Source organism: Onthophagus taurus, chromosome 1, assembly GCF_036711975.1.
Source record: "Onthophagus taurus isolate NC chromosome 1, IU_Otau_3.0, whole genome shotgun sequence".
Classification (NCBI taxonomy): domain Eukaryota; kingdom Metazoa; phylum Arthropoda; class Insecta; order Coleoptera; family Scarabaeidae; genus Onthophagus; species Onthophagus taurus.
The window spans coordinates 6,959,000-6,971,995 of NC_091966.1; the positions used below are offsets into that span (position 1 = coordinate 6,959,000).

Below are 12,996 nucleotides of genomic sequence, written 5' to 3' on the forward strand. Positions count from 1 at the left end.
CATTGCATAGTGTCACACAATAGAGGACACTAAAATAAGAAAAAAAGTTCCTATGAACATGGGTCCGCAAGGCCTACGGTTAAAAGATACGGGGTGATGAATTTTATTTTTTTTTGGGTTTTTTTTTTGAATATCTTTAGCCAGAGACGCAAAAAGTGGATAAAATGTGGTATACAGGGGTTTTTTATCATGCTAAATTCAAATATGATCTTAGTTTTGTGATTACTGATGGAGAGCGCTACATACATACAGGGTTCCATCTCTATTGAATCGGTCCTGAAATTTAATTGTTGAAGTATTTATCATTGTTTTTGCAAATAAATAAAAAAAAAATTAAAATTCAACACCTCTATCTTTTAACCGTAGGCCTTGCGGACCCATGTTCATAGGAACTTTTTTTCTTATTTTAGTGTCCTCTATTGTGTGGCACTATGCAATGTACTTTTTTCTCTGTCACCCTGTATATATATTAAATAGTATGACTGTATTTTTTACTATATTTCTTTTAATTCATTGTAATAATCACGAATCATGATTAATACGAAATGGCGTGGTAGGTGACGTCTTTCGTTTGCGGGGTACAATAATGTCTCCCCCTTTACAAGACGATTTATCATTCCGTCGTAATTCTGCCATAAATATAGTCTATAAAAGGCACCCTCCTATGGCGGGCGAGAAGAAAGCGATTGCCGCCCACAACTCAATGGGTTCCGCTAATGCGTTCCGTACATTCGGTGGCACGTTCACGGCCCCCGGGATATTATATTGTAAGAATTGGACCGAGAGATGGTGGAGTATAGGTGGCGTAACGCTCCCCGCCAGGTGAGAAACTGAAATCGCCGACTGTCCACCGTTTCGTCAAAATAACAACAATACAATGTAGTATGGGTTTTGAAAAAACTAAACTTTCTAGTGGAATTGAGGCGGTGTTATTCTTAGAAGGAACTACATAGTTGATTTGTACACCTGATTTGCACATTCTTGGCGTTCTTGTTCGTTTCTTTTCTTCCTATGAGACTAAAAAATTCACTGGTGTGAAGTTATCCATAAATCCCAGCAATAAACTTAAAACATTAATAATTCCGTAACCAATACGATTTGGGTAACCAAATTTCACACACAGGTCACTCTTACCCTCAAGAACAGCTAACCACCCCCATTTGGTAAAAAAAAATTTTTTCAACCCTCACCCCCGAAAAAGGGATGTTTTCGCCCTGATGGGCACCTTCGAATTAAACGAAATTCTACCACATAATAGAACACACTTCTAAGTATTTTTATCAATTTTCAAAACACCGTAAGCCCTAACGGTTTTCGAGAAAAAAAATCAGTATTATAAACCGCGGATGGGACTTTAGGGGTGAATTTGACCCCGTTGGGCACCTTCAAAATTGATGAAATTTTAGGATGATTTAGAGGATGCCTTTAGCAATTGAAATCAACCATCCAAACACCGTAAGGTATAACGGTTTCCGAGAAAAAAAATGTGTTATTAGACACTATAGGTACACAGCGCGGCGCGGACTTTGGGGGTGAATTTGACCCCGTTGGGCACCTCCAAAATTGACGAAATTTTAGGATGATTTAGAGGATGCCTTTAGCGATTGAAATCAACCATCCAAACACCGTAATGTATTACGGTTTCCGAGAAAAAAAATGTGTTATTAGACACTATAGGTATACAGCGCGGCGCGGACTTTGGGGGTGAATTTGACCCCGTTGGGCACCTCCAAAGTTGACGAAATTTTAGGATGATTTAGAGGATGCCTTTAGCAATTGATATCAACCATCCAAACACCGTAATGTATTACGGTTTCCGAGAAAAAAAATGTGTTATTAGACACTATAGGTATACAGCGCGGCGCGGACTTTGGGGGTGAATTTGACCCCGTTGGGCACCTCCAAAATTGACGAAATTTTAGGATGATTTAGAGGATGCCTTTAGCGATTGAAATCAACCATCCAAACACCGTAATGTATTACGGTTTCCGAGAAAAAAAATGTGTTATTAGACACTATAGGTATACAGCGCGGCGCGGACTTTGGGGGTGAATTTGACCCCGTTGGGCACCTCCAAAGTTGACGAAATTTTAGGATGATTTAGAGGATGCCTTTAGCAATTGATATCAACCATCCAAACACCGTAATGTATTACGGTTTCCGAGAAAAAAAATGTGTTATTAGACACTATAGGTATACAGCGCGGCGCGGACTTTGGGGGTGAATTTGACCCCGTTGGGCACCTCCAAAATTGACGAAATTTTAGGATGATTTAGAGGATGCCTTTAGCGATTGAAATCAACCATCCAAACACCGTAATGTATTACGGTTTCCGAGAAAAAAAATGTGTTATTAGACACTATAGGTATACAGCGCGGCGCGGACTTTGGGGGTGAATTTGACCCCGTTGGGCACCTCCAAAGTTGACGAAATTTTAGGATGATTTAGAGGATGCCTTTAGCAATTGATATCAACCATCCAAACACCGTAATGTATTACGGTTTCCGAGAAAAAAAATGTGTTATTAGACACTATAGGTATACAGCGCGGCGCGGACTTTGGGGGTGAATTTGACCCCGTTGGGCACCTCCAAAGTTGACGAAATTTTAGGATGATTTAGAGGATGCCTTTAGCAATTGATATCAACCATCCAAACACCGTAATGTATTACGGTTTCCGAGAAAAAAAATGTGTTATTAGACACTATAGGTATACAGCGCGGCGCGGACTTTGGGGGTGAATTTGACCCCGTTGGGCACCTCCAAAATTGACGAAATTTTAGGATGATTTAGAGGATGCCTTTAGCGATTGAAATCAACCATCCAAACACCGTAATGTATTACGGTTTCCGAGAAAAAAAATGTGTTATTAGACACTATAGGTATACAGCGCGGCGCGGACTTTGGGGGTGAATTTGACCCCGTTGGGCACCTCCAAAGTTGACGAAATTTTAGGATGATTTAGAGGATGCCTTTAGCAATTGATATCAACCATCCAAACACCGTAATGTATTACGGTTTCCGAGAAAAAAAATGTGTTATTAGACACTATAGGTATACAGCGCGGCGCGGACTTTGGGGGTGAATTTGACCCCGTTGGGCACCTCCAAAGTTGACGAAATTTTAGGATGATTTAGAGGATGCCTTTAGCAATTGATATCAACCATCCAAACACCGTAATGTATTACGGTTTCCGAGAAAAAAAATGTGTTATTAGACACTATAGGTATACAGCGCGGCGCGGACTTTGGGGGTGAATTTGACCCCGTTGGGCACCTCCAAAATTGACGAAATTTTAGGATGATTTAGAGGATGCCTTTAGCGATTGAAATCAACCATCCAAACACCGTAATGTATTACGGTTTCCGAGAAAAAAAATGTGTTATTAGACACTATAGGTATACAGCGCGGCGCGGACTTTGGGGGTGAATTTGACCCCGTTGGGCACCTCCAAAGTTGACGAAATTTTAGGATGATTTAGAGGATGCCTTTAGCAATTGATATCAACCATCCAAACACCGTAATGTATTACGGTTTCCGAGAAAAAAAATGTGTTATTAGACACTATAGGTATACAGCGCGGCGCGGACTTTGGGGGTGAATTTGACCCCGTTGGGCACCTCCAAAGTTGACGAAATTTTAGGATGATTTAGAGGATGCCTTTAGCGATTGAAATCAACCATCCAAACACCGTAATGTATAACGGTTTCCGAGAAAAAAAATGTGATATTAGACACTATAGGTATACAGCGCGGCGCGGACTTTGGGGGTGAATTTGACCCCGTTGGGCACCTCCAAAATTGACGAAATTTTAGGATGATTTAGAGGATGCCTTTAGCAATTTAAATCGACCATCCAAACACCGACCACGGCTTCAGAGAAACAATTTCGTTATTAAATTGTACACGTATGTAGAGCAGATAGTAGGTGCCTTTAGCGATTTTAATAGATTATGAAAACTGCGAAACTCTTAATATTTCATGGAAAAAATAAATTTTGTTAAGAAAGGCATTTTGTAGTTTTATGGGCTTTTAGTCGTTACTGGCAAAGGGTAAGAACTCCGCCACGTGCAGTTACAAAAGGCGCAGGTATTAAGGAAAAAATATGTCCATATTTTTTGCATTATAAGTGCATTCCGGGAAAATAGTTGCCGACTTATTCGGTGTTGTTTTAGAGCGTCATACACATTTTTTAGATTTTGCCCGAAAGGTGAGGAGTAAACTTATAATATATAAAGATTCCTCAGCTATTGCAGAGATCAGCTGTTCTAGTTATCTCTTGTTAAAACCAGTGACCAGTGAAGATGTCGACGAAATTACTGTTTTTGGGTGATAGTAATTTTTGCCGAATGCTACGTACTAGAACTAACTACAAAGTATTTGTTCTAACAGATGTGAAATTAATTCCTACTAATGGTATATATTTTAGGACGACAACCAAAACAGTCAAGCAACGGAAAATATTTCCTCGACTTAGCAGTAGGCGGTCAAACAATACTAAAACTTTTGCGGCGCGCAAAGTGTATTCCAAAAACATGTTACCCTTGGTTTTGTGGAGATATTGTTGAACGTCATATCGTTATAATGATAAGAACTAAAGATATACTCCATAAAACATCACCATCCCAACTGAAGTCCCAATATTCTCACCTCTTCCGCTTCCTTCTTTCCTTAAATCCTAAAGGAATACAAATTTGCACAATTCCTCCCTGCAAAAACTTCGAGTCTGTGAACGTAAGATATTATAACTTCTCTGTCATGCTATAAATAAATACTCTCCATGCCTTTATAGGAAATCAATCATTACATTCGACGGTTTTGTGCTGAAAAGCAAATCAATTGTACCGACATTGAAGCAATTGTTAACAGAACCATGATGGAAGGGTAACAAAACGTAAAAATGTTTCTTTTCTTATGTATTTAATACAAATTTCTACACAGGGATGGCATTTACTTAAATGAACAAGGGTTGGAAACGGTCTGGAACGCGGTAGCAAGTAATTATAATCATATTCTCAATCCATTACACAATTTAATTATAAGTAAAACAGACCATTAATATAATAAATTTCTTTCTCTATCAAAAGTTTTTTTTCTATCAAAAGTCCGCCCTCCAAATCATCCTAAAATTTCATCAATTTTGGAGATGCCCAACGGGGTCAAATTCACCCCCAAAGTCCGCGCCGCGATCTGTACCTATAGTGTCTAATAACACATTTTTTTTCTCGGAAACCGTAATACATTACGGTGTTTGGATGGTTGATTTCAATCGCTAAAGGCATCCTCTAAATCATCCTAAAATTTCGTCAATTTTGGAGGTGCCCAACGGGGTCAAATTCACCCCCAAAGTCCGCGCCGCGATCTGTACCTATAGTGTCTAATAACACATTTTTTTTCTCGGAAACCGTAATACATTACGGTGTTTGGATGGTTGATTTCAATCGCTAAAGGCATCCTCTAAATCATCCTAAAATTTCGTCAATTTTGGAGGTGCCCAACGGGGTCAAATTCACCCCCAAAGTCCGCGCCGCGCTGTATACCTATAGTGTCTAATATCACATTTTTTTTCTCGGAAACCGTTATACATTACGGTGTTTGGATGGTTGATTTCAATCGCTAAAGGCATCCTCTAAATCATTCTAAAATTTCGTCAATTTTGGAGGTGCCCAACGGGGTCAAATTCACCCCCAAAGTCTGCGCCGCGCTGTATACCTATAGTGTCTAATAACACATTTTTTTTCTCGGAAACCGTAATATATTACGGTGTTTGGATGGTTGATTTCAATCGCTAAAGGCATCCTCTAAATCATCCTAAAATTTCGTCAATTTTGGAGGTGCCCAACGGGGTCAAATTCACCCCCAAAGTCCGCGCCGCGATCTGTACCTATAGTGTCTAATAACACATTTTTTTTCTCGGAAACCGTAATACATTACGGTGTTTGGATGGTTGATTTCAATCGCTAAAGGCATCCTCTAAATCATCCTAAAATTTCGTCAATTTTGGAGGTGCCCAACGGGGTCAAATTCACCCCCAAAGTCCGCGCCGCGCTGTATACCTATAGTGTCTAATATCACATTTTTTTTCTCGGAAACCGTTATACATTACGGTGTTTGGATGGTTGATTTCAATCGCTAAAGGCATCCTCTAAATCATTCTAAAATTTCGTCAATTTTGGAGGTGCCCAACGGGGTCAAATTCACCCCCAAAGTCTGCGCCGCGCTGTATACCTATAGTGTCTAATAACACATTTTTTTTCTCGGAAACCGTAATATATTACGGTGTTTGGATGGTTGATTTCAATCGCTAAAGGCATCCTCTAAATCATCCTAAAATTTCGTCAATTTTGGAGGTGCCCAACGGGGTCAAATTCACCCCCAAAGTCCGCGCCGCGATCTGTACCTATAGTGTCTAATAACACATTTTTTTTCTCGGAAACCGTAATACATTACGGTGTTTGGATGGTTGATTTCAATCGCTAAAGGCATCCTCTAAATCATCCTAAAATTTCGTCAATTTTGGAGGTGCCCAACGGGGTCAAATTCACCCCCAAAGTCCGCGCCGCGCTGTATACCTATAGTGTCTAATAACACATTTTTTTTCTCGGAAACCGTAATACATTACGGTGTTTGGATGGTTGATTTCAATCGCTAAAGGCATCCTCTAAATCATCCTAAAATTTCGTCAATTTTGGAGGTGCCCAACGGGGTCAAATTCACCCCCAAAGTCCGCGCCGCGCTGTGTACCTATAGTGTCTAATAACACATTTTTTTTCTCGGAAACCGTTATACCTTACGGTGTTTGGATGGTTGATTTCAATTGCTAAAGGCATCCTCTAAATCATCCTAAAATTTCATCAATTTTGAAGGTGCCCAACGGGGTCAAATTCACCCCTAAAGTCCCATCCGCGGTTTATAATACTGATTTTTTTTCTCGAAAACCGTTAGGGCTTACGGTGTTTTGAAAATTGATAAAAATACTTAGAAGTGTGTTCTATTATGTGGTAGAATTTCGTTTAATTCGAAGGTGCCCATCAGGGCGAAAACATCCCTTTTTCGGGGGTGAGGGTTGAAAAATTTTTTTTTACCAAATGGGGGTGGTTAGCTGTTCTTGAGGGTAAGAGTGACCTGTGTGTGAAATTTGGTTACCCAAATCGTATTGGTTACGGAATTATTAATGTTTTAAGTTTATTGCTGGGATTTATGGATAACTTCACACCAGTAAAAAATTCTTGCTGTAAATAGGTACAAACGTTAAAAACTTTCCGCTAACCTAGCCAGACACTCATTTCTCATTAGATTACGCGCATCAATCTAATGTTTTGTCTCACGCAATGTATTTGGAGTGTTTCCAAATCTGAAAATTGTCATACTTATTTCGATAACAATGTAAATAAAGTTGATTATTTAACCCAGTTTTACCTCCTATTATATAAATTATTCTTTTCAATTTACCTCTATTTACAATTGTGCAGAATGTAACTATTCCCATCAACAAAATACCATGTGGTGTATATTTTCCAAGAAAATATTTTCTACATTGATTATTTAAGTTCGTGAGTATAAGTTCAGGTTTTTCAGATAAATCAATTGTGTACGTTAAATTGTTGTTGAGGATTTCGAAAGTTTTTATTTAGGTTGTTTCACAAAAGTATTTTTTGTGAACAATGTACTAAACAAAGTTAATTGAGTATAATTTTTCTAATTAAACCATACCATTAATTTCTCACGGTTTAAAAATGAATTTACCTTCGTATTTATTATTATTCATAATAAATACATGCAATATATGTGAAGGAGGCTGGTTGTAAGTAATAGTTGAACAATTTTAACGGTATCGTTTTAATTGGCATCATCTGGGTAGATAATCATAAATGTAGACTATGTAATATATCATACAGTCCCAGTTTTAAACACATAAATTTCTTATTCTATAGAGTGGTGACTTTAGAAAATAATTTTAGTTAAATGTCGTTATTTACTTTTTATACACAATGCTTTTCATTAGAAGCCTATTATGGACAATTGTATTTTGTTACTCGGCGAACATACCGTTTAGCAAGCATTCCGGATTTTACTCTTCAATTATACAGCGCAATTTTCTTTAACAATAGATAGATATTGTAAGAATCTTCTTCCAATTGCAGAAAAAGATGTTTACAAAACAGCAATTACCACACCTGTTGGCCTTTTTAATTGATGAAGATGCTGATTTTTGATTTGTTTAAATAAGATATTAATCAGGCCTCTTTAACATAGTTATAATTTAATTGCCGAGGTAGCTATGCTGCTGAGGCAATAACATTTGCACTTAAGAAACAAATAATGAAGGCATCCTTAACATAAACATGCTATTTAGATGCCGAGGTAGATGCGTATGTATTTAGAAAACAAATAATGAAACCGTACTCATTACAAATGTTATCATAGTTCCGAAGCAGCTAAGCTGCTGAGGCAAAAGCATAAGCAGTTAAGAAACTAATAATACAGGCCTATTTAACATAATTATTATTTAATGCCGAGGCATTTAATTAAATTCAACAAAATGTCCGTTACCAAATTTTACCGTTAACCGCTTAAAAAGCAAAACCTTGATTCTTGACTTCTTTATAACAATGTTCTAAAAACGGCTTTTGTTTCTATACAAGAACAATCAGAAAATAATAATGAAATGGCAAAATTAGATCAATTTAAACCACCTTTTGCATACATAAAATGTTCGTTATTATATGTGTTCATCATAAATAAATAAAATCACGTCACTTCAAAAATGGTGATTTGGATACGAAATGTGATCAAAAAAATAAAAAAACAAATTGACTTATCGTTGATATTCCCCAACCAGGTGCGAGAATATGATGGGGAACGAACTGCCAGGCGATTTTTGCCGACCTTTTTTTAAATTATCGTCGAAAATTACTGTTATCGAAAAAGAATTAATTCAACGCCGTGTGATTATATTCAGAATAATTAATAATGGGTATGAAATAAATGTTGAAAACTATTGTATTTATGGATATTTTATTAAAATTAGTTCACACGACGTTATTGCGATTATAATAATTATATTACAAAAGTTTTTATTCATTTCCAACAACGTAGTTTCAAGGAGTGCTATTTTAATGGTACGAGTTTAACAAATAAATTCAACTCCCATCAAATAAATACACTCAATCCTGGAAATTGATTGCATTCCAATGAAATTTTTCATAGAAGTTTTAATGACTTACACGTCACACCGCAACCATTACGTCGAGTCTTATAGCAATTTTACCGCTCCTACGGCTTGATGATATAGTATTTTCAGATTTCTTCTGTTGGTATTAAACTTTCCTAACTTCTTCGAAATTAACTTTTAATTAATTTATCGATAAAATCCCTCTTAAATCTTCAGCAACTATTTCAACAACGTTTTTGTTCTTTAATACAAATTATGCATGTTCAAAAGCCACTACTAATGTTGAAAAACTTTTTCCAATCCAAAAACTATTAAATGCAATTAAAGGATTTTGTTAGAATATAGAATTTATAGTTGAAAAATTGTCGCGTTGTCCTGATATTGATAGCTGTAGACCTGGGTGAAAAGGCTCTTCCTCTGTCCTCGTCATCATTATAACTTGGATCTTCATCTTATTCAACATCACGCCCCTATCCTTTAAAGTTTCTGGTCACTTGGTGATGACCACAGCTTGTTGCAATTTCCTCTCCGAGTCTGCGATGTGGAGTACGTCATCTGCATATATCAGAGCTTGATATATACCTGATAGCACATGATCAGTCTGAGGGTGAACATGCCGATCACCAAACATTCTATTCTTTATCCATAAAAGCTACAAATAGCAATGAGGATAAACTGTCTCCCTGTCTAACACCTTTTTCCATGACGTACATGCTAGAGGTGTTCATCGCGCCAACTCCACTCGGTGGATCATGGCTTGCATCAGTTGTGGGGGAGTCCCTTTCTTCTCTAGTGCTTTCCATACCTTTTGCCTTTGCCACCTTATCAAACGCAAAATGCATATCCAGGAAAGCCAGGTATGCAGATTTCTCTCTGGTGATCCACTTATCAGTTATACAATGTAGGGAAACAATGAGATCTTGTGTTTCTCGTCCTGGTCTGAAACCTGCCTGCTCCTCATCCAATTCTTTTTCAATGCAAGTTCTTAGTTGTTTTGCAATAATATTAATGAGGCATTTTGCCCTCTAGTTATCACAGCGTGTCGAGTTTCCTTTCTTGTATATAGGGATGATTATGTTTCTTTAGTTTATACTTCGTTTATATAACATTTCTGGCACATACTAACGCAATTTAGATTTTTTTTACTGGTACGCATCTGTTCATCGATACATAGCCTTGGAAGCTTTGGTACGGAATAAAATTTTTGATTCAGTGCCAATTTAGCGACAAGGTTCTAGACTATTTACTTCGTGTTTCATTTGCTGAACAATCAAAGTGTTTGGAAGCATACCTTCTTTGGTATCACATCCTTTTCCATGGTTCCCAAAAGGATTCCTTTCCTGGTAACTAGTATAAAACATAACCGTAAACATAGATTTAGGCGTTTCCTTTTTTCCAAATAAACCATGTACCTAGTAACACTCATGCACTGCTACAAGGAGTAGAAACTGTGTCATATTACCCTGAACTTAACGTGCATGACTGCAATCAGTTTTGTGGTTACCAGACACTCTCACATGATTCATGAAAATGCGGAATCATTGCTTGTAAGAACATCAATTTTGACTTAAAATCTTTTTCGTTATTATTGCGAATACGCTCAAAGACTCATTCGTGTGTTAATAAGGCAATTTTGACAGCGGTTATGGTATTGCCCTTGCCACAAGCTTTCAATTGAGATACTAATTATTTAAATCAAAATCATAAACATAATTATATACATAAAAGATTGAATTCGCCCAATTAAATTCGATACATTTTTATTAATAGTTTAAACAAAAATGTTCTCTTAAATCTTCTAAAAATAGATATGCTAAACCATATATAGCAGTTTATATAGTACTGTTTCACGCTGTTACGGGTGGTGGCTTATGCCGTTCCGCTTTTGACTTATCATACACCAAATGCTAACTGTAAAAAAACATCTTTTTTTCTCTCGACTGGTTGCACCTAACCAGGATGCATTTTGACCTGTCCGGTATGAAATATGCTCATTTGTTGGGTCTGAACATTGTTACAAAAGAAGATTTACCGATACCACCACAAGTTTTAATCTCATTATATAATAACTCTTGTACTATGTACTTGTGGCACAATTCACACTGTTCAATAACACTCATTGACATGTTTGGTCTTTCCGGTTCTTTATTTCGTAAATCTGAGGAGCTCTCTTTGACAGTTCCGCCTTCAGGTGTTAAAACAACAATGGGATCTGACGGGTAAAACCGTGTGGGTTCTACACGGTATATTCTCGAAATTTACTCGAAGCGGTGTTCCTTTGAAAACGAACTGATTTTAACTACGTGCGTACACCAGAACGTTCCTTGTTTATTTTCAATCGTGCTGAATTATACATACAAGTAAAAGAAGAAAGGTAATAATTAAGAGCGAGGTAACAATTACAATAAAGTATTAATAACCGTAATAAATCCGGCTCATAAACCATGGATAGTGGGGCGTAAACGGTTTTATGACGTAATATAAAGCCTATAGTATTCTTAATCACCAATATGATATATTCTGTTAGAGGTACCTCTAAATTTTACGTCACTAACAATGGATTATAAAAAAAATTTAATAACAATTATATCTTCTTAAATATACCCCGTACGATGCAGATTTAAGTATTATCGGCTACTCTATTTTATAAACGGCGCCACCTTTTAATACGATAATGTCTTTCGTTGAACAAATTACGAACCGGCGTTACCGACAGGATATAATTTGTTATCGTATATTATTATCCATTGGTCATCGCAATTTTCATAGTGTGTCACCTCTAACCAGATACAATCTGCGTCAATTCCGTTATAATATAACAATGTCAACAACGTCACACATAGTCATAACTAGTTCTTCTGTTTTTTATTCGCTTTAACTGTACTGTTTGATCTTGTAGGTTATCTGAAGTTGACGAGTTTTTCTCAAACTACGACCTTCGTCTCGGTAAATTCGTGCAATTGTGTTTTGTTGCGCCGTATTTTTCCTATCTCAGCTAATTCCCACACATGCGCATAATAAGTACCTAACAATGAGTATTAACACTTGTAGGCACAATTCCCACATAAGTTAGTATCTTTACCTCAACGATTACTGTTGTTGAGGGAGCGCAATGGAATAACTACCAGTTTCAACGCTATTTTCATACGTACCTATTATTTGGCTCTGTCATAATAAAATCGTAGCGAACGCTAGATTTATACGTTAGCATTAGAAACACCGAGTGGGTGTGTTATGTAATCGTTACCAAAGTGTGTACCCGGTACGTGCATTTACAATTGTTTCTGATGGTCTATTTTCTTAAGGCCACACACCGTTTATGTTTATAATGGCACAGGTCCCAATCTGGGAATAGTTACTGCAATGTACCGTGAATTCCTTTGATGGTTTTTAAAAACCATGAGACTGGCGCCGTATACCCACTTTTTTGCAACAAGTAACAAGCAGGAATTTTGGGTCCATTTAGAAATATCTCATAAGTATAATAGGATTGACATTGAATTTGTTTTTAACGCGGCAAGTTGCTACGAGTTCGTGTCGGTATGAGAACCTTAAATTGTGGGCCCACCTATTATAAAGCAGTTAACCCAGGTCCGGGAGAGTTTTGAGAAAACAGTGTCACTTGACGGATCGGTGTATCCCGTACGTGACGATCGCAATGGTATTATTCCTTTGACGGATTTTCAACGTTCCGCTGACGGCATTCCACAAAACCGTGTTCCTTACCTTGTGCGACATTCTAACTACCTGAGTTCAAATTGCTAACTGAAGAATCACACCAAATATATCTCGTCGGTAAACAGACAGATCCTCCTATTATTAC

General features: G+C 37.3%; 1 protein-coding gene and 1 long non-coding RNA gene across 3 annotated transcripts in view; both read left to right on the forward strand.

Moving 5' to 3' along the window:
- LOC111420245 (pro-epidermal growth factor-like) overlaps window positions 1–12,996 on the forward strand; it is a 126,434-nt gene that overhangs the window by 33,288 nt on the left and 80,150 nt on the right. The gene's annotated exons all lie outside the window — the stretch shown is intronic.
- On the forward strand, window positions 1,502–5,084 carry LOC139429771 (uncharacterized). Of its 2 annotated transcripts, XR_011640343.1 has the most exons (3): window positions 3,793–4,374; window positions 4,428–4,882; window positions 4,940–5,084. It is a non-coding gene; the product is annotated as an uncharacterized lncRNA (long non-coding RNA). The 2 variants fall into 2 exon arrangements; XR_011640342.1 differs by having other exon boundaries at window positions 1,502–4,882.